General features: G+C 41.3%; 1 protein-coding gene across 1 annotated transcript in view; it reads right to left on the bottom strand.

The window, feature by feature from the left end:
• The window catches only part of ATP8A2 (ATPase phospholipid transporting 8A2), a 1,954,943-nt gene that overhangs the window by 1,900,178 nt on the left and 33,257 nt on the right, over positions 1-21,508 (bottom strand). The window lies entirely within an intron of this gene.

Here is a 21,508-nt window from a genome sequence, read left to right as displayed (position 1 = left end):
GATCCCTGCTTCAATAATATTTTACTACATATAAGCCTACCCCCTTAAAATTGTCCCTTTATCGTATTTCTGTCAAACGTTGTTAAGATAGAGGATCCTGGAGTCCATTGTTCAACTAGAAAATAAAGTATGTCATTGGTTAACCGGCCACTTGAGCTTTTCTGTGTGGGACTACCACAACATTCTGATGGTTCTTCAAGTGGACTGGGCCCACTGAAAAGTTAATTCATGGCGATTGTGTAATCATGAACTTTGGACATCCGCTTCTAGCAAGGTGTGTCCTCTCCCAACATTGATGGCTTATGGCTACAGAAGGAAATATATGCATGCTACCCCTAGGCTTTTTCCTGCAAACATCTACAAAAAGGCCTAGCTCTGTTCCCTGTAATGGGAGAGCTAATTCCAACCCAGGTTAAAAACCCCAATGGTCCCTGTAGAAATCGTTTTGCGCCCTTCACAAACCTTAATGATTTGGACTGACATCATCAGAACCTTGGTGGGCTGAACTGTACCTATAGGCAGTCAGACCTTTTTTTGTTTATGTCCAACTTAGTTTCCCAGGCAGATTATATGACTGTTGTTTTATCCTCCACACGCACCAAGGTTATTGCAGATATTGTGCATGTTAACCCAGCCTTTGTCATTACTGTGCCTTGGGTGGGAACTCAGGTCCTCTTCTGAAACTGATCTGCTGGAACATGTTTAGCCTGGTATACAAGTTGGACTGGCTCACCTATGTCACAAGTCTGGATTTTATTCTGTTACAATAAACCTGGTTCTTTAGATCATCGCACCTGGGATGGTTATCAGAGTTTTTGAGTGCCAGCCTGGAGATCCTACAGGGGTAGAGCCAGCAGGGACCTAATGCTTCTTGTTCGCACAACGTGGAATTTTATGGTCTTTCCAGTGCATACAAAGCATGCAGGGATACTAATTTTATGAGTGGTACACCCTAATCAATTCAACTTTTGTATAATTAACTTGTATAATGCAGTAAGTCCCTCTGGCAGTATCTGTAATAATGATGATCTGTTTTTTAATTTTACAATGAAGGTTTTTTTCATTGTTTTAATATTTTAGTATTCTAATTGGGAGGATTTCAATACAAAGCTGGGCTCAAACCCCACAGTACTTCAGCCATTCCAGGTCTAACAGGAGGATTGCACATCTGGGTATTATTTTCATAGGGGAGACCTTGGGTTGCATACTGCTATGGAACTACACAAGGGCACATTGACTCAGCTATTTCCACCTATACTGTGGTGGAGTCAACCATTGATTAGGTCCTGGTCTCTTATGGGTAGGTTAGCCCATTCAGTAGCTTTCTAGGCAAGCGCCTTTAGTGACCATAACCCCATCGAGCTTTCCCTTAATCTTCCAAGGACTGTCAATCTTTCCACTCTGATTGAAGCAACGGGTGTTTCCTCGCATGATCAAGGGCTAAGGTTCAGCTGAAAAGTTTACAAAAATCCTTTACCTTAATTGTTCAATCTAACCTACCGGACGTGTTGGATTCTTGTTTGTCGACAAGTGAGACAAGTGATGCCATCCTTCCAGCTTTCCACTCCCTGAATGATAATAGTAAAAACAGCCTTCTATGCCAAGTTCAAGTAAGTAACAACTCTGATTCTGGTTGGTTCAATAAAGAGTGTTGGGTGGCTAATAAGCAACTACGTGAATGCCGAATCGCATATAAAAAAGCGATCAGGGATAAAAAGTGGGCACTCATACAGGAAATGTGGGACAACTTGGTTGCAGCTATTGCAGTTACGGACACAAGTGGCTTTTGGAAAATTATTAATCATTCTAAAATCACAGAAGCCCTGACTAATGGTTTAGGGTCAAACATCAGCGCTGAGCTTTGGATCCATAATTTTAAAGCTATCTATTCCTATTTGTCCCCCATGGATCACAGACTAGACTCGCCCCATCTTTTCCATTGTAAAATAGATTTGATTTAACAAAGTTGTGGGAGGTAATCTGCACCAGTTCATCGAAGAAGGTTCCCGGGCCTGATGGATCTCTTTAAGGAGGACATCTGGTTTTGGGCCCCCGTTATCACTAACGTAGTTAACTGTGCCACCATCAGCAACCTTCCGCATTCTTGGCTTACAGCCATGACCATTCCTGTTTACAAAAAGGCTGCAGACAAGATCTTTGATGTTACTGGCCAATCTGTTTACTGGTCTCCACGGTCAAAGTTATAGGGCGTATCAGCAGTTATAGGCAGATCGCATCACTGAAGCAGTTCAGGAAGGACCTCAAGACCTGTCTCTTCAACTGAACAGCACGCCCACAAACAGCGCCTTGAGACCCTATGGGTGATGAGCCATGCTTTACAAATCCATGATTGATTGATTGATAGTAGGACCGAGAGGTGAGCTAGTCTCAACCAAGTGAGCTCCCCTGTGCAGTTTGGGTTTAGGGAAGGGATTGGCACCATAGAACAATGAGTCAATCTCCACTTAATTTTCAAGAAAAATACAATTGCCAAAGGGAGAACACTGCTTCTTTCCTTCATGGACCTAAGCTGCGCCTTCGACAGAGTCAACTGTAGTAAACTTTAGAAAATTCTCTCTGACCTAGGGTACCATGATGTTCTGGTGGTTTTTCTTCTAGTGGAGTGTGTGCAACTGTTATATATGGGCCAGGAGGTGAATGCACTGACATTTTTGTCTTAGAGCGAGGTGTGCACCAGTGCTGCATCCTGGCGCCCATCATGTTTCTCCTTTACTCTAATGGCTTAAATTAAGGCCTGCAAACCTCAGGGAAGGATTTCCCCAAGATTAAGTTCACCTGTACTGGCTCTGATCTATGTAGATGATGATGCTGTCTTGACGTACCGTACCCCAATGGCCAGAGGACTTTAATCAGTAATTATGTAGCCTTTATGGATAACCTAGACCTAGAAACCAATATTTCTAAAACCAAATACATGGTATGTGGTTTCAGGGTGGTTAAAGAGGGCTTCTTTTGGATCCAGGGCAGGCACATTGAGTGGGTTACCAACTTTCCGCACTTGGGAAACATGTTTGACTCCAGATGCTCTGTGATGCCTTGCATAGCAAATCAATGTCTATGCTTTGATCACTCTGTTGGGGCCTTATTTAATTTCACTAAAAGAGTATGCAACAAACTGATCCAGCCTCTTTTGAAGGTCTATCAACAAAAGTGCTTCCCCGTTTTAATGTTTGGTGCTGGCAATTGGGGTTACCGGGATGTTGTCAAGGTGCAGGCTGAGGAGAATCGCTTCTGCCTGCACCTGCTCGGCCTCCCCCCATCGACCCCTCACTTCTTTTTACATGAGGAACTGGGCAAAACTTATGCATCTGATTCAATTAAAGTTGCACCTTTAGTTTGGGCTAATAAACATACCACCCTCAACAGGGATATAGTTGCAGATTGTTTGAATTGTAAGAAGGATCCTGCCCTTCCTTGGCTGAAATATGTGCAATCTACTTCGAAAGCCATTGGATGGGGGGAATTGTTTACATCTCCCCATTCCCTAACCAAAGCTGACATTTCCCGTGTCAAAAAGCTCTTTATGAGCTATAGTATGTAAATCAAGGAGCAAGAGGAGTTGAGGAAACCTCTACTGCGAGATTATGCTACTGTCTAAACATTATTAAACCTTGAGCCAGACTTGACTTGGTTTTGAGTCCTTGGGAACGATCACTCCTAGCCAAATTCCAGCTGGGAACTATAATATCCCTACTTTGTTTTCCATTTGGCCAGTACGATGAAGGATCTATCTTAGACTGCCCGTACAATGAGACCTCTGTACAAACTTTAAAACACTTTGGGCCTGATTAGGAGTGTGGATTGCCACACTCGCAGTGGCTGTCAGACTGCTGAGGTTGTGGTGGTCTGACCGCCACATTACGAGGTTGGTGGGCAGCCATGCCAACCTACCTGCCTTCTCTGCTGGGATCTTCGATCCCGACGGGCTGACAATGGCGGATGGTGGAATCAGCCAGGGCGGCGCTGAAGTCAGTACCCCCTGGGTAATTATGACCTTGTTCTACGCCAGCCTTTTCAGGGCGGGGAAGGCTGGTGGAGAACTGGTGCAGGGGGCCTCATGGGGGGCCCCGCACTGGCCATGCACTGCATTGCCGCGGGCTCAATTATGAGCCGGCGATAATGCTGCCGCTACTTTCCCACTGGGCTGGAGGGTGGAAACCTTGGTTTCTGCCCGTCAGCCCAGTGGGAAAGTCGTAATGGGCCCATCGGGGAGGTAGCCAGTATGGCGGCAGCCTCCCTGTCCACTGAACTCGTAATCAGACCCTTTGTCTTTTTCTGTAAATATTATGTATTTCAAACCAGAAAGATTTTAAAACCTGTTCTTATATTTTATGGCTTTCGTTAAACTAAGCCCGCTCTGTATTTTTTATGTATGTTACTGAATATCCTGGTTTGTTTTAATGTTAGAAACTTTTTAAAGTCAGCACTTTGGAAATTGAAATTATTGACTGCCTGATCTGTCAATTTAAATGCATTTATGTCTTTCTGTAGTTTATATTTATGCTTGAAATGTTTTTTATGATTGTTTTTAAATAATCAAATTCAGCTTATTGATTTATATCTTGAACAATTGCTTATGCTGCTGGGAAACCTCCATAATAAATTAGAATGCAACTGCTATGTAGAATATATAGTGCCTGATTTAGAGTTTGGTGAATGGGGTTTCTCCATTACAAATGTGACGGATATCCCATCTGCCGTATCACGATTCTGCTATATCCTATGGAAATCGTAATACAGTGGATGGGATATCTGTCACATTTGTAATGGAGTAACCCCATTCGCCAAACTCTAAATCAGGCCCTTAGTTACTGCAGATGGAATGATGTAGCATTAATAAACAAGAAAATAAAAGTACAGGAAAGAATATCAATTTTTTGCAGTGTACGTTTCTGTATGAAAGTCAGTGGGCAAAGAACATTACTCAATTATGCAAGACACGCATATAATGAAATCAGACTGTTTCACTGAATCACAATACTAGCTTTTGAAAACGACTTTTTACCAGAATTACTGCGCACACATACAGACAGACACACCGTTAAACAAGAATTCTCAGAATGTACAACAATCTAATCAAACAACACATAAAGCATTACAGGAAGGAGAGTGGGCTTCAGGGGAGGACCCTGATGGTGCTATGCCATGCAGCTTATTTTTAGTACCCACGAAGTCTGAATATTTTAGGTAGTTACGGATGTTTTAAATGTTATTTCCCACCGTTATAAGGGATTTAATTAAGTTTGGGATACTCCAATTTTTAATTTTGGTCTGGGGTAGTGGGGCTCGGATATGTTTCCTGAGAGTAAAAGAAAAAAGTCAAAGAAAACAAAGTTGCAAATGCACATTTCCACAATACTTGTTCATGTGGATTGTTCACCTAACGCACCATCCACACAAGTATGAGAAAGTGGAGTAGACATGGGAACCTACAACTTTCGTAGATTTCCATGAATTGTCAAAGAGAGTTTCGTGAATCTCACAAACGGCAGAAATGCACTCGAGTCCCGCTGCTGAGAAGGATAAACTCATTGCTCTAGTTACCTTGCTGCATCAAACTGACCAGCACCTTGGTGAAGGCGAGGCTGGATTGCTGCAAAATATCCAGGCAGAAACTCCTAAGCAAGAAATCATGAAAACCACAGATGCTAAAAAAACAGGAAGCTAGGCACAGCTTTCATCCTCAAAAAACTAGCGCACCTCAGCCCAGCTCCTATCACTGGTTCCAGGTGGCTCAGAGAATAAAGTTAAAAATCCTCTGCATTATTTGCAAAGCACAGTATGGCAATGGCCCAGAATGCCTGAAGTCACTATTCCTGAACAGCAGGATATCACAATATCGACTACAAAAATACAGTCCTGAACAAATATCAACTCCACAATATCTACCGCCACCACATCAAGAAGATAACTATATGTAGGGCAGAAGAGCATTACTAGTCACCCTCCACATCTGCTTGCATTGCTGACATGGTACAAGTCGATAATGTTGAGTCAATACTGGTGCAGTTTGATATTAAAACTGCATACACTTCACTTCCTGAAGTGTTCAGTGGTTCAGCAACAAGAATGTGATCACCCAGGTAAGATTTAAGCGCATATCACCTGAGTGGTAGGAGTGAAGCTTTGGACTGCTTTGCACCAGATCTACGATCCCAACCTATCCTGACCAGCACTAAAAATAATCTGAACTCAGGCCTCTCTAAGGAGGATTTTCCTTTTTTTGGGTGACACCATCTGAACTACTCTCCCCCACCAACAAGTGAAAGGTCCTCACGGACTTGAACCTGGTACCAGTTTGTGAATCGGTGAAGACATGCATAGAATGCGAGACAGAGACTGACCATCACAAGGACCTCGAACCAACTACATCATTAGCACTACAAAGAGGATTTGACCACATGCTGGCATGACCCCAAATCATTAAATAAATGTGGGAGGAAACTGACGAAGATTAGGTTTCTGACATCGAAAATATGTTTATGAACCGGGCCCAAATGGCTTGTGTCTTAAAAATGAATGGTGTACCAACAACTTACAAATTTGGTGGAATGAATTAACTCTACTTTTCCCCGTAGATTAGAAAACAGCTGCGAAAACATAGTATAACTGCTATCACAATCACTCTCCAGTGTAAACAGTCAAACAATGTCAAACATTTCCACTCACATTCCAGTGGAACAACACATCACCTATCAGGTACCTTGCTTACTTCCTTACTGAACACAGCTTACTTGCAATTTATGTGTTAGGAAAAATTATCACCTGTCATCTATCGAGGCCTACATTATGGGTGGCCAGGGGTTTGGGCTGATGTTTATTGGACCTGATCAATCGGACTCCGCTGGGTTGGAATTTATTAGGTCCAATAAATACCTAACAACTGCGAGTTTATTCGCATTAATGGGGAATAGCAAACACATGTTGGTGCTAAATGCACCAAAATCTACATATCCAGAGAATAGTAATGGTAATTATCAGGCATTTTTCACAAAATAAATGTAGGCAGGTTTGACCTGCTGAAATTTACTGGAGAAAAACTAAGGGATTGCAGTCCAAACTCCTAATTGTGAGACGTGCAATAACATGAGTTACTGTACATTTTACAATTAACTGGGGCACTCCTAACGATGGTCACGACTTTATTTAGCTATTCATGTAATAATACAAATGCCTGCATCAAAGGATTTTACCCATGTGGAAATCTGTTGATACATAATGATCAATTTCCTTCGCATTAACCTATGACAAATAGGGCCCTCATTTACACATGGCTTACCATGGCGTGGCAATACCAGGTCGGCTGATCCTGATCCACGCGGTATCACAAACCCAGTTACCAGCCACAATGAAGTTTTGTAAGAGAGCACCATTACAAGGCTGCCTACTTCCTGTGTGTGATTCTTGGATTCCGGTTCCTTCGGTGTTCCCTTTGGGGAAAACATTTGCTTTTTAAAGTGTGCACTCTCGCGCCAAGTAAATTGTGTAATTGTGCAGGCGGCAATTCAGAAAAAAAACATAATTAGCACTCTGCACAACTCAAAATAAGGGAGCTGGGGCCAGATGTAGCAAAGGTTTTTACCCATTCTGTGTCTATGGGAAAAAGTGTTCGTACATATGGCCCCTGGTGCTCTAAAGTTCAAAGGTTATGGTCTAATTTAATTTACGCCAATACCATTGTTCTATTTTCAAGTGCACCACAGACCTCCAAAGGGTAGCAAACAGGCATTGTCTTGAAAGTGGAGGGTGTATTGCACCATACAGCATAAAGTACTCACAACCTCATAATAATCAAATCAACTCAGAGGTCATGAGCATTATATCAGCCGAGCCCTTCCAGTAGAACACGATGGATGTCTCTGTAAGGCCACCGCGCCATTCACTCACTTGACTTGAAGTGTAAAATGCTAGGGACATGTAATAATATTCTCTCCGAAAATTAGATGCCACATCACTTCACAGTTCTATTTCTCTTATTCCAACTCTTCTCCGTGCAACATCACCCTCCAGCCTTTCAATGTTTCCTGCATTCATTGCTCAGTGCTAAAAATTTTACTGTTTTTCGAACAATTTTCTTTTGTAATCAGTGCATTTTCCGTATGTATATTTGGTACATCTTCTCCCTAATGCACTTGTCAGTCTCTGGGCTGCAACCTATAATTATCTCACTTTTATTTCAGAACTTAGCTTAGCCTTTTATCCCTTAATTGGCTTTTTTAGCCTTTCATCCCCTGCAGTTTCCTTACCGAGGGACAACCGAGTTTGTTTCCTTTCTGGGTGTAATGACACATGCACAACTAATTTCTCCTCCACCTACATGCATTTACTACATTTTGCCTTGCGGGGGGCATACAACACTCAAACGATTACATCATCTTGTAGAGAAACATGGCAGCAACTGGGAAACCTCGCACATGGGGATTATAAATTAGGTGTTTGGTACTGCACCAAGTGAACAAGGAGAGCGACGCCCAGTCTTTCAAACGGAGTTTTGTTGATTTCTTGCAAATACGTTTGTCATATTCTGAAAAAAACACCTTTTTAGCTCCAAATATCAGCCTTTATTTGTAATCACTACATCAGGTTAGTCCAAAAATAATTCCTTATACAGCTCATCAATATCTCAATTGCACGAGTGCCTCACATGGCCACAATCTGGCCCACATGCCAATGTATGCCAGGGAAGCCCACCTTATGGGAGTGATGCCTCTGAGGAGAAATGGAGAGTCACTAAAGGCCACAACTAAATCACAGATGGTCATAATAATGGCAAAGATACCCATTCTACACCATTGACGCTTACAGTATGCCAGGACTATCATTTTACCAAGGATGCCATCATATGCCATTGAGGCCCACCATTATGCCAGGGCATCAACCAAAATGCCTAGGATGAACACCGTTAAGTCAGGAATTCCCACAAAAACGCTACGATTGCCCATTAAGAGGGCCCATTTAAAGCTATGCAGAAAGTGACATGTTGCAAAAGTGTTCCTTCCCCCTTCCACCACTGGTGTTGAATACCAATATCACTTATGACACAACATTCGATTAGCATTAAGCTGCTCTGCTATTGCATCTTGTTTTGAAATTACATCAGTTATTCTTCTCAAGAACCACCAGAGTGTGGTTGCTGGGGCCAAGAGGGCTACCTTCATCCTTGGGAAAGGTGAACAGTTGTCCCTTCACCAGTGCTGGTAGATGTAACATGGCCAGGCTCAATACATCGGTACACCCAAGCAATACCATATCACTTTTTATAATACCTTCTGCTCTGCCCAGCAAAACATTGTTAGTTTAAAAGTGCTAATGACATCAAACTGATATTGGGCCAAATTGGCTGAGTGGATGCTTGAAAATACACATTTCAGTAAATTAAAGAAAACTTTACTCATATGATTTTATAAGTAAAAATAAGGATTTTCCCAGGTTCAGCAGAAACAAAGAAAAAATGTGTGGCAATTCACAAAAGCATTTATGTGTACGGGAAGGAGTGCCACAGGATTTCACATTTACGTACTCTTATGTGCCTTTTGTGAATCAGGCTATGAAACTTCCAATTTCTTAATAGTAAAAGTACAAAGCAGACACAAACTTTTCTATTTTTACTAATTACACACGTGTCCTGAATATTCCCATTTTACATTTTGTTAGGGTTAATTCACAAAGGCATGCACTATTACATTATAATATATAGATTGACAGTTAAATGTACAATTTCTTTTTAATTACCTTTCCCCCAATTTTCTGAAAAATACTTAGGTGGTGGTTTTAAGAACATACTTGTAAGGAATTTACATGTGTAATTTACTATTACACTTTTGAGTAAATATACTACTTTTAGCTGTTCACAAAATCCCAAAGTAAAGTTACTCAAAACTGTAGACTTACATGTCTGTGCCAAATTTTAGAGAGCAAGTTGCGACTGCTAAACAAGAAACAGCAGCAGGTCCAACACCACACATGGCCAAACACTGTTTCTAAAAGACCCTCTCACTGAAACTAATGAAGATAGAGACTTAAAATAAAACCCCATGGGAAATAGTGTTAAATTAGTGAACAAACTTTCTTAAATGTATAAATTAATGAAACATTCATTTTATTCTAATATAATTACATTATTTTTAAATAATTACACACAACACTTTTAAACATTATTAAAGAATGATAAAAAAATATTTTGTAATGTAAGTGGAAATGTATTTTTGAATTAAAACTTCAGAAACTAACTTTAATTTAATATAGTTAATTAAATAAATATTTAATTCAGAATTAGGTTAATAGCACTGTAGCATTTGTATTTTGTTCTACATTTAAAAAAACGTAAAGGATTCATTTACCACAATATTTAACATCTAGAAGAATTCATTGACAAAAGATATGACAAAACAGAGTGGGGAATCCTGTGTATCTGTTTCCTCTTTTATCCCATTCTACTTTCCTCACTTCTACCACTGGCCCTTTTATTTTAGCACATGTGGTGGCTGGTACAGACAGTGAGACACAAAAGAACATTGCTTCTAATGGAGCTGATGCACAGGATTACTCTAAGCCTGATAAAATGTAAAGGTGAGTGTTATTTGTTATGAAACTAATGAACGGTAAATTCATTTGGTGAGTTGTTTAATGCAAATGATCATTTTGCAAAGTTAAATAATGCTGCAAGTCAATGTAGTCATTCATGTGTCTTAAACAAAAAATATTGACCTACATAGAGCTTTACATATGGAGATGCTCATGTCTCTCAATAGCTGGATTGAAATGTTATCCCAGACAATGAATAACCATCTGTTTGTTTAGGGTGCTAGGACTATTGGTCCAAGGAAAAAAACAGCAGCCTGTTAGCTCCTTCCAACAGGTGAAAAGTAGAAGTGGTGGGTCATAGTAGAAGGGACAGCTATTAAAGAAAACATACCCATCCATGTTTGCATGTATGTGGTATTTCTACAGCGCAAGTCCAGCGTAAAGGCAGTGGTGCGCTATACAGGGTCAAAGACAAGCATAATAAAGTCAACGACTTATAGGAGAGGTAGCTGGATTGTGGATGGATTATGTCCTGTGATATAGTGTTCCTTAAAGAGGTGCGTTTTCAACTCTTTCTTAAACTGGAGCAGCACTGGGACTATCCCAATGAATACAGGGTGTTGTTCCACATTCTGGGTGCAAAGAGGGAAAACGCCTGCTGTCTGTTTTTTCTTATTTACACTTTACACTTAATAGTCTGCAGTCCGATGGTGTCCTGACTCCTGGTGTGCTGAGAACAACTAGAGATGGTAATCTTGTCTGCAAGATATGTGGGGTGCTGGTCATGATGTCTTTGTAAATGATGCAGCTGGTTTTCAAAATGGTGTGGGTCTGCAAGGGGAGCCAACAGAGTTCCATCAGGATGGGGGTGACCAGATATTTCACCAGAACCTGGATGAGACAGACTGCAGTGTGGAGGATGTCATTAAAGGGTGCCTGTGTGTGGTCTGGAAGGCCATGGATCAGGGTACTACCGCCAATCAGATGTGAGAATACTAGGGCTTGAATAGAAGTTCTGAAGTCACTTTCCGGAAGAAATGGTTTCACTTTTTTTTTTTTTAAAGAGAGCTAGCATCAGTCTGTCTCCTTGTTCCTCGAGGGTGAGGTTGGTGTCTAGAGTGCATCCAAGTGACTTGTCATTTGGTGAGCGTTGTGGCTTGAAGTGACTAAGGTTCATGTCACTGAGCCAGGTTTGTACTGTTTCTTTCACAAGAACATTGAAAATGTAAAGATGTATGTTGTTTTTGGAGAAACTACTGAATCTTAAATTCGTTTTCTAGTCTTTACAAAATTAATGAGTACCAGTGGATAGCTACCTGATGTTTAGCCAGTAGGGGTCCCACTGTTGCAAATTTGTACTGCATTTTGCAGCACTTAGGCCTCAAGACTATGCCCAACAGACAGTGTGTATTTTCCATGTTAGTGAGCAGGGAGATCAGACTGATAGCACAGGGAAATTGGTCCTGCATCCTCAACCAATTTACACTGAGTATGTGAAATCCCTATTAAGGGCTCTTGATAATTTTCAATGAAGAGGTGGCAGGTTGTTCAGATGATGAAACAGACCCATTCTATGGAATGCAGGAAGAGGTTTCTCCTGCAGTACTCAAAACTAGCCCAGTTCCATTATTGAGGAAAGAATGCGACAGGTTTGAGGATCAGGAAGTCGTAGAGGTTATTGATTGCTTAGATTATTTCCAGTGGTTTTAACTCCCAAGAGTGGGGGCAAAGAGATTTGCTTATGTGTGGACTTACAAGATTTGAATTCTAGTATATGGGGAGATCAGTACCCTCTGCCCAGAATTAATTAAATGCTTAGGGCCTGATTTAGATCTTAGCTGTCGTACCGCCAAGCCACGTCGACCTCAGACCTGAGAAGAACATCAAGTTGATGGTCTTCCATCTGCTGAATTTACATGTTACAGCTCCTTAAGCGGATTGACTGGCAACAGATTGCTGATGGAGGGAGACGGCGGCGGAACCCAATGGACTTCATACAATGACAGGGGCTATGGAAAAGAGGTAATAGGCACACACACTCTACCTTAGCCATATGTGTACTCCCCCACTACACACTACATAAAATGCCACATTCACACAACCCACTGCAATTTTGACACAACCCATACATGCTGAAAACACACATTGACATACATTCATGAGACAAAATACACCCACAATTGAAACTGCACCCACACACAAAACAATCACAATAAAAAACACAACTACACACTCAGCTACACAAACGCACACAAGCACAACTACACACATCACAAAAGCCACACAACAGCCACACTCAACTGAATGCGTCAAATGGCAACACAATCTCACATGCAAGTGACACACATACAGAAACAACCATATCATCCACTCCAGCGCCCTCCACCTCAATCAGCCAATCGCATCACATACACATATACATGTACAGATTCACACACACAACTCGCAGTACAACATGACAGGTACAGAACCTCTGCAATGTGATTACACGGACACAGTTGACAGGTGTGCATATGCTGTCGTGGTGGTGCCAACATTCATTTGTCAATGAATACTAGCACTAAAATGAAAGTTGTGTGTGCGTGCAATATGTGTTGTGTACCAGTGTGCCCCATCTGTGTATGACCCACTTGTGTCCCTGACATATGCATGTCACAGTGATTAAAAAAATTACTGTGACATGTATTAGCCTGCAGTGGTCCCAACCTCATGTGCAGTGCCCACCAAACTTACCCTGGCAATGCAGCATCCCTACCTTTTCCATGGGTTTGTGGCTGCAGTGATGGCAGAAGCTGTCCAGTCCAGTTGAAGATAGGGTGGAATGGGGAAAAAAGGTGAGTTTTCCCCTCCTATACCCCTCAGTCTACCAAATCAAACATGGAGGTCGGACCGCCACATTTTTCTTGGTGGTAAAGTACATCCAAATCTACATGCGGAAGGGTGTCTGGGTTCCCGCCGGCATCCCCTTTTCCCTCCTGCTGTTGACGCGGGCGGTCATTCTTGGTGGAGATGGCGGTTTGAATGCCGGACTTCGTCTGTGAGACTGCCAACATCTAAATACAGCTGGCCGCCTGTCATGCCGGCAGACGAGTTTCCAGTTGAAAAGCCGACGGCAGGACCATTACTGCCAAGATCTAACTCAAGCCCTTAGCCTCATACATGATGCTAAATATTTTAGCTCATAAGATTTATCATCTGCACATCATCAAGTTTTACTAAATCACTCATCTCAAGCATTAACTTCATTCACAACACCTTTTGGGACATATAAGTTCTTTAGGATGCCTTTTGGTTTAGCCTCTGTGTCTGCTGCATTTCAAAGAATCATGCAGCACATTTTGAGGACATCAACAAAGTCATGTGTTTCCAGGATGATAATTTGATTTATGAGACCACAGAGGAGGAACACAACACTAACCTGCGTAATGTCCTGAAATGCCTAAACAATGCAAGGCTTACCATCAAAAGAGATATGTGCAAAATTGGGGTAACTATGGTGGGGTATTTAGGGCATACGATTTCCAATAAAGGGGTCAAACCTAAATTAAATTTGTCAGAAGCTGCAAAAATTGCCCTGGTTCCTTCAAACAAAGATGAAGTCAAATCCTTTTTGGGTTTGGCAGAATGCATGTCCAAATTTGTAAAAAACTTTGCTGACTAAGTCCAACCCATGAAGGAATTATTGAATAAAGGGACTGCTTTTGTATTGAATGTGGAACACAATGAATCTTTTGACAGGATCATAAATGGCATTAATCATGCCCCCTGTACAGGTAATTTCAATGTCAATTTGAAGATGGTGTAAAGGTTAAGAACTACTCTTTCCCAAATTGAGGGGGAGGCGGGGACCAGGAAGAATGATTGATTTTGATTTAAGGAAACTAAAAGGGGTGAATTCAATTACACTGTGGAAAAAGAGGCATTAGCATGCTTAAGGGCAGTAAAACATTTTAAATTCTACTTGTGGGGTATGCCTTTCCACTTAAGAACTGACCAAAAACCCTTACTTTCTGTATTCTCTGCAAAGGCCATTGAACAAGCTACCACACTCATATCCAAATGGATTTTAGGATTGCAAGGATTCCACTTTAAGATAGAATATTTTCCAGGGGAAAATAATTTTGCAGTGGATTTCTTATCTAGAATGCCCATACAACAAGAAGATGGGGACATACCAGACCAATGTAACTCTATATTATCCATTTCAGTTCCTGCAATCATGAAGGATGAATGGAGGGATTGCAAGTCAAAAGATAAAGGGAATCATTTTGAGTTTGGTGGACGGGAAAGCCCGTCTGCCAAACTCCCGTCAAAGTGGCCACCGCCATAGTGGCGACCACGCTACCAGACCTATTAGGTGTTTCCCGCTAGGCTGTTAGGCGGAAACCTCAGTTTCCGCCCATCAGCATAGCGGAAAGAAGGCAGCAGCATATTCTCCAGCTCATAATCGAACCTGCAGCAATGCTGTCGCCTACAGGGTGAACAGTGATGGTGTTGGGCAGGGGGACCCCTGCACCTGTTCTGCGCCACCTTTTCATGGCAGTGAAACCGCCATGTGAAACTGCCATGAAAAGGGTGGCGGAGAACGAGGTTGTAATCTGCAGGGCAGCACACTCGCAGATTATGACCGCCACCTGCCATCAACCTGTTGAGATCACCGATCCCGGCAGAGATGGCGGAACCCTGGAGGTCGGACCGTCAGGGTCTTTATCTGGCAGTCGGACCGCCACAGCATCGGTGGTCCTGACCGCCACTGTGAGGTTGGTGGTCTGATGATCACCAGCCTCGTAATGAAGGCTAATGTACTGATTGCAGTTAAAGAGAAAATAGTACACAGATGGGCAGAAAGGTGCAATGTGTTACCCCTAGAGTTACAACCAATTGGGAACACAAGAAATGATCTTTCTTTAGAAGGGGATATTATTCTCAGGGTGGGAAAACCTGTACCTCCCTCAGGGCTGAGGGAACATATTGTGAACTTAGCCGACGAAGGACACTTAGGGAGGAGTTTAACCAAAACAGAATTAGGATCCCCTATATGGATTCCTTAGGGGAAAGTAAAGTAAAAGACTTTTATGCATGCAGTTTGAGTGATAGATCCAAAAGTGTGCACAAAGCACCTCTGCTGTCTGTCAGAGTGTCTTCCTCTCTTTGGGATAAACTAGGACTAGGCTTTGTGGGTACTATCAATGCTGTGGAAGCTTAGAACAAGCACATGTTAGTCTTAGTTGATTGTTATTCCCTTTGGATCTTTCTAAACGTGCCAGAGAAATCAATACAAAAAACCTAATAACATTTTTGTCAGATAGCTTCACTATAGAAGGTATTCCTAACACACTGATTACTGATAATGGGGTTCAGTTTTGCTCAGAGGAGATGAAAAGATTTAGTACTGAATTATCCATTCAACATGCTAAAACTCCATTATTCTGCCCCAAAGCCAATGGCTTAGTAGAATGTTTTACCAGAATCATAAAAGAGTGCATTCAATTGATGATGGCTGCAAACAATCATATATTGCAGGCAGTTTTATTGGATTGTCCTTTTGAAATGCCTAGAGGAAGGAAACCGGGGTCTAAATTAACCCCTAAATAGTTAAGTAGGGACAAAACATATTGTGAAATAAAGGAGAGCATAATACAAAAAAAACTGAATCTTATAAACATAAGTACAAGAAATGGTATGACAAAAAGTGGATGACTAATGGAAGAAAGGACAGGGGGTAACGTTTAAAAAACCAACTAACAGCCAATCAAAGTTCCACAAGTTTTATGAACCTGAAAAGATCAAGGAAGTTAAACAAAATGAGGTGATTTTGGATCATGGATTTTTGGATTATGGATCTATGTGGAGTATGGACAGTTTGGCTGAATGCCCCTCAAAATGAATACCTATAGGGTCACTTCCATCTTACAGAAACAACAATGAAAATTGATATGGGGAGAGGGGAAAGAGGAAAGTGTGTTTGCCAAACTGGCAGAAAGATCATGTAAAGTTTTTATTGTGTTATGTAATGTATTAAGGTGGGTACCTACATTAGTCTCTGCGTCAGACATAACATCCTCTTTTAGCTTGGATGCAACATGGCCTGTGTTTACTCCTTGTTTTAAGGATGTTCCAGTTTTCAGTTTATTGTTCCTACATGTTATGTTCAAAATGTATTTTATCCTTCCTGTGGTTGGGAATGTTCAGATTCCTGTACCTACATTCATGGACAAAATGTACCTTCTCCTTTCTGTTGTTGGAAAGGAGATGTGTTATAATCTTTCTCTCCCTTCATCATACCCCCTTCTCCTTTCCCACTCCTTCCCTGTTCCTGTTCCTCCCCCCGTACATCTCCAGCAGTGGTATGCTCGGTCTGGAACATTGGAGAGAGATCAACTTAGAATGTTGGGGCATGCATCCTGAATAAAGCTGTGTATTCTCACCATATTTGATCCTTTGTCATTCTCCAATACTATCCTAGTGTTGTTTGCTGGAAAGTCAAAATGTTTGCTAGGCCCCCGGTCCGGTGACACAGAGGATTTGGAGAAGCGCTACCGGGTGTCAAGTGAACAGGATAATGTACATGTCAAAATGTCAGATAACGGTTATTCGCAATCTATTGGGATGGTTTCATCCTTTCCAGAGGCATATAATACAGGAAGTTGGGCTGGTAATGGTGGGACAATGGTACAATGTAGAATGATTCATAACATTTGATGAATTTGTATCTAAATACAGCAGACAGTGTACTGGTTTCCTTCAGTACTCTCCCTCTACTGCATGCACCTGGAGGCCATGGGGTACCTTTCATACAGTTCCATACACACATATATTAAATGTGCATGAATGGTCTATGACAATTGATTTCTTGCATTGGGACTGCTCAGTGCCAAGCATCAAATAGCTATGACCTGGAGAGTCACACCCATCTCCACATTTCCATTAGGGTTCTCAAATATGAACAGTTTAACTTAAATTGAGAGATTGAAGACGTAACTAGGAGCAACATGATTAAGGGTGCACATGTGATGAACAAGTACCTATAGGAAATAAATGAGGAAAATCATTTGATGTCTCCATAAAATCAAACACCAGTGGCGGCTGGTGTTCAAGGGCTAAGGGGCTGCGCCCCTAGCCTTTTCTGGCCTCTCTAGGGAAGCATACATTTAATTACATGATGAAAGTAAAACATTTTCAGCACAACATTTTCGGAGTGAAAGTTGTGCACTTTGAAAAGCCCCACTGCGCCTGTGTCAGTATGTGGCTGAAAGCTGCACAGTAGGGCTGACAGGGCTCAAAGCCCTTACGTTTTCTCAGAACGCAGTGACGTCCCTAGCTTATCTCCTCCACCACCAGAAGCCCTGATTGTAAACAGCCTGGAGCGTTTTTTTTCAGCCCGGGTTTCTGAAAACTTCATGTCACTCCCATATTATTCTCCACCCTTTCCTATTTACTCAAATGGTGGGGTGTGATCAGAAGGGTCTACGTACCAGAGGTCAAATTTTATTAAAAGAATGTAGCATTGCGCAAAGAAAATCCCCAGTCTGTGGCAGAGAAATGGAATAAATACAATAAATAACTCCATCCAGGGATCTCTGGGAGACAGGAGTGTGACCTGAAGACCTGAAGTCATAAATATGCCAAAGACAACCCTGCACACAAGTAAGTTGGACCTTTATCTTTTTTACAGACAATAAGAAAATAATCTGTTCTCTCAGCTCTCCTCTCCTTTCACTGCCTCTGTAGGTGATTTCCTCTCTCAAAGGCAGTAATGGTTCCAGTAATTTATCATGGCTAGTTATTGCTTTATTTCTTCTGCAGACTAATGACGTGATATGTCATATTAAACATGTAATCTGCAGCTCAAATAAACGTGTACCTTTAATCACTGAAACTGATGGATACTGGATGGGTGAGGCAATGTGTGTTTGTTTGAATGTGTTTGCAGGGCTTGACAGAGTGGCTGAGAAAATGTGGGTGTCTGTGTATAAGAGTTGTGTGAATGGCAGTGGATTACAATGTGGATGAGTAAATGGGTAGGTGACCAAAGGCAGTGGGTGAGTAGGTGAATGGAAATACGTGGGTAGTGAGGCTCTCTCACAAGGTGCAATTCCGTCTTGTATTTGTGCCCCACCACTGCTTTCAGTCATCAGCCACCACTGTCAAACACTGAGGATTGTTGAGTGGTCAGCACTATTTAAGGGAACTAGCAAGAGTCTGTCTGCCTTCACATCTACTGCTGAAGCTAGCTTCACAACACTCACGTCTCGAGCCATGGATAATATGTCTATTATTTACCTGAATGAAAACCATTTTTAAACTTTGAAAACTATGGTTCGTATGAGGTGCTCTCAGAGGTTTTGTAAAATATTTATAAAGTGTATTGACAGTATTGACAGAAGGGCAGTACTGATCAGCTGTAATCAGGACCACTGGGATTACGTGATTCTGCAGTGTTTTCTACATAAATATGGATTTGCCGCACTTGCTACATACCCCATCATCTACCGCATAATTTGCAGATTTTAACTGAAAAAGGTGTTTCCAAGTCAAACGGATTAAACGTTATGAACAACCTTGTGATAAGTGTTGCTGAAGAGTGGAAGGCAACTTGTAAATGTTGGGTGGTCATCTTTCAGTTGTTTATTCCTGTATTTAGATGTTTAGCTGCTACCAGTGGGGTGACACCTTTGCTCGGGTAAAAATGACAAAATAATGTACTAATGGTATCACAAAATGTGCTGCATTATGCTGCGTAATTTGACTCATTTTGCCACCTTTATTTAGTCAACCCTGTCACATAAGTTGGTCCATCCGTGCTGCATAATTCCAGTGGTCCTTGAACAGCAAATGAATACCTACACATCTTTGCTGCTGACTTACATCAGCAAGGTGTACGACTTTGCAGCACTAAATCTAATTTAAATAAAAGAGCGTGAAGAGGAAGGAAATAAAATAGGAAAACACAGCTAACACTATAAAATCTTTAAAAAAGTAAAAAATCCAAGGCAGAAGGGGGACGGGCAGGGGACTAAGGCTCATATTTATGCTTTTTTGCGCCGCATTTGTGTCATTTTTTGATGCAAAAGCCGTACAAACGTACAAAATACAATCATGGCCCTGATTTGTACTTTTTTGCACCACATTTGCATCATTTTTGTACTCAAAAGTGGGGCAAACATACAAAATACAATTGTATTTTGTACGTTTGCCCCACTTTTGCATCAATTTCCTTCCCTTAACACATACACGAAGGATATGTGCTGAGCAATGTGCCTCCTGAAGAACTGGGCCGACAAGGTTCAGTGACTCATGCAAAGCCTGTAGAGCAGCAATATATATTTTTAAGATCTATATAAGCGCCAACAAGATTCCAGAGGGCCATGAGTGAGCTTTGACCACTGACTCCACGTTGCACCTAGCCTAGCACTACACTTCCACATTTGTGACCACCAGCTTAATTTTGCCTATTGACTTTATCTTACCATCAGACACTGCTACATTAAAAGCTGCAAGTAGTTTTCCACATTTGTACAATGTGCACATGTTGGTATTCTTTGTGTTTTTTCCCACCAAGGGCGTAGGCTGATAAGAATGTACTCAGACCGCAGGGAACGGACTTGTTTTGGATTGGCACCTTGGGATTGTGGCCACGTCCCGACATGTTATTTTCAAAGCAGGCCTAAAGCAATCAGCATTTTTTGAATAAATAAACTTCTGCAGGGAAAGGGAAGTTCTAGACTTTTTCTTTCTTGTTTGTTCAAAATGTAAGAGGCAGAGACCAGATGGACCGGGGACAGAAAGTGTTTGCAGATCTCAGGCACACCCAGGACACTGGAGTGTGCCATCCTTACCGTGAGGATAATTGATCTCTCTCTCCTCTATCGATTCTGGGATCTGGCGAGCTGATGGTGAATAGGAGGGAGATGAAGCAGTGATGCCCTTTTCTCATGGTGATGCATATTTTTAATTCATCATTTGCTTTGCGTTATAATATAGATACATATATTTGCTGTGTATATTGCAGTGGAGAATAATTTGTACATTCTTTCATTTCATTGCTGTGACCATTTTTGAGCGTGTGCTTTCAGCATGCTAATCTCCTTTTGGGAACCTTGCGTAGTGAAATAATAAATGTCTTCTTTGGACTAAGAAGCGCATTCCAGAGATTTTTGTCAGTGCATGAGTGTTTCAGCTCGGTCATTAGTGAAGCAAAACAAGAAGACACTTGCAGATATCAACAATTTTTGGGCAGATAAATATACAGTACATAAGCTAATATGCAAGAGAAACTTTGACCTTAGGTTACAAATATGACTGATCCTACTTGAAATCCCCTATTTTACATGAATTGGCGATACAGGGAATGCCATTCACATTCTTTGAAGTAAGCACATAATTACTAGGTAAATAATTAATGGCAAATACAGGCTGACACCCAATGTCATTTTAAATTTCAATCATATGTCCATTAAATGGTTTAACTGCAACATGGCTCAAGTCAGATAGGCTAGATTTCAATAAGGCAATTCTCTTATGGATGCTTTAGAAAATACAACTGTACAAGTTGGATTTACTACAGAAACAACAATTTTATACTTAACAAATAAGTCATGGATCATTTTTCGAAACTGCAATATCTATTTTAACCAATCATTTAAAAGTTCATCCAAACTAGCTCTAACTATTGAGCAAACATCATTTCACACTAAGCATGCCAACAATGATTTATATTCTGCCTTATAGATATATATATATTGAATTCAAGCTTAACACAAAGTACCTAGATTACCATACATGCAGCCAGAGCAAATACTATATATTTAGGAACTGCCCTCCAGGCAATTAAATTGTGACCTGAGAACAGTATTGGCATGTCCAACTAGTGTAGCAGAATGATTTTGCCTTTAAATGTTTTTTGCAATGCTATGACCTTTGAATGTCAAAATGAACTTACCGAGTCCCGCTGTTTTAGAAA

This window comes from Pleurodeles waltl, chromosome 8 (assembly GCF_031143425.1).
Source record: "Pleurodeles waltl isolate 20211129_DDA chromosome 8, aPleWal1.hap1.20221129, whole genome shotgun sequence".
NCBI classification, from domain to species: Eukaryota; Metazoa; Chordata; class Amphibia; order Caudata; family Salamandridae; genus Pleurodeles; species Pleurodeles waltl.
Note: the sequence above shows the minus strand (reverse complement) of the source record. Positions and strands in the feature narration are given on the sequence as shown.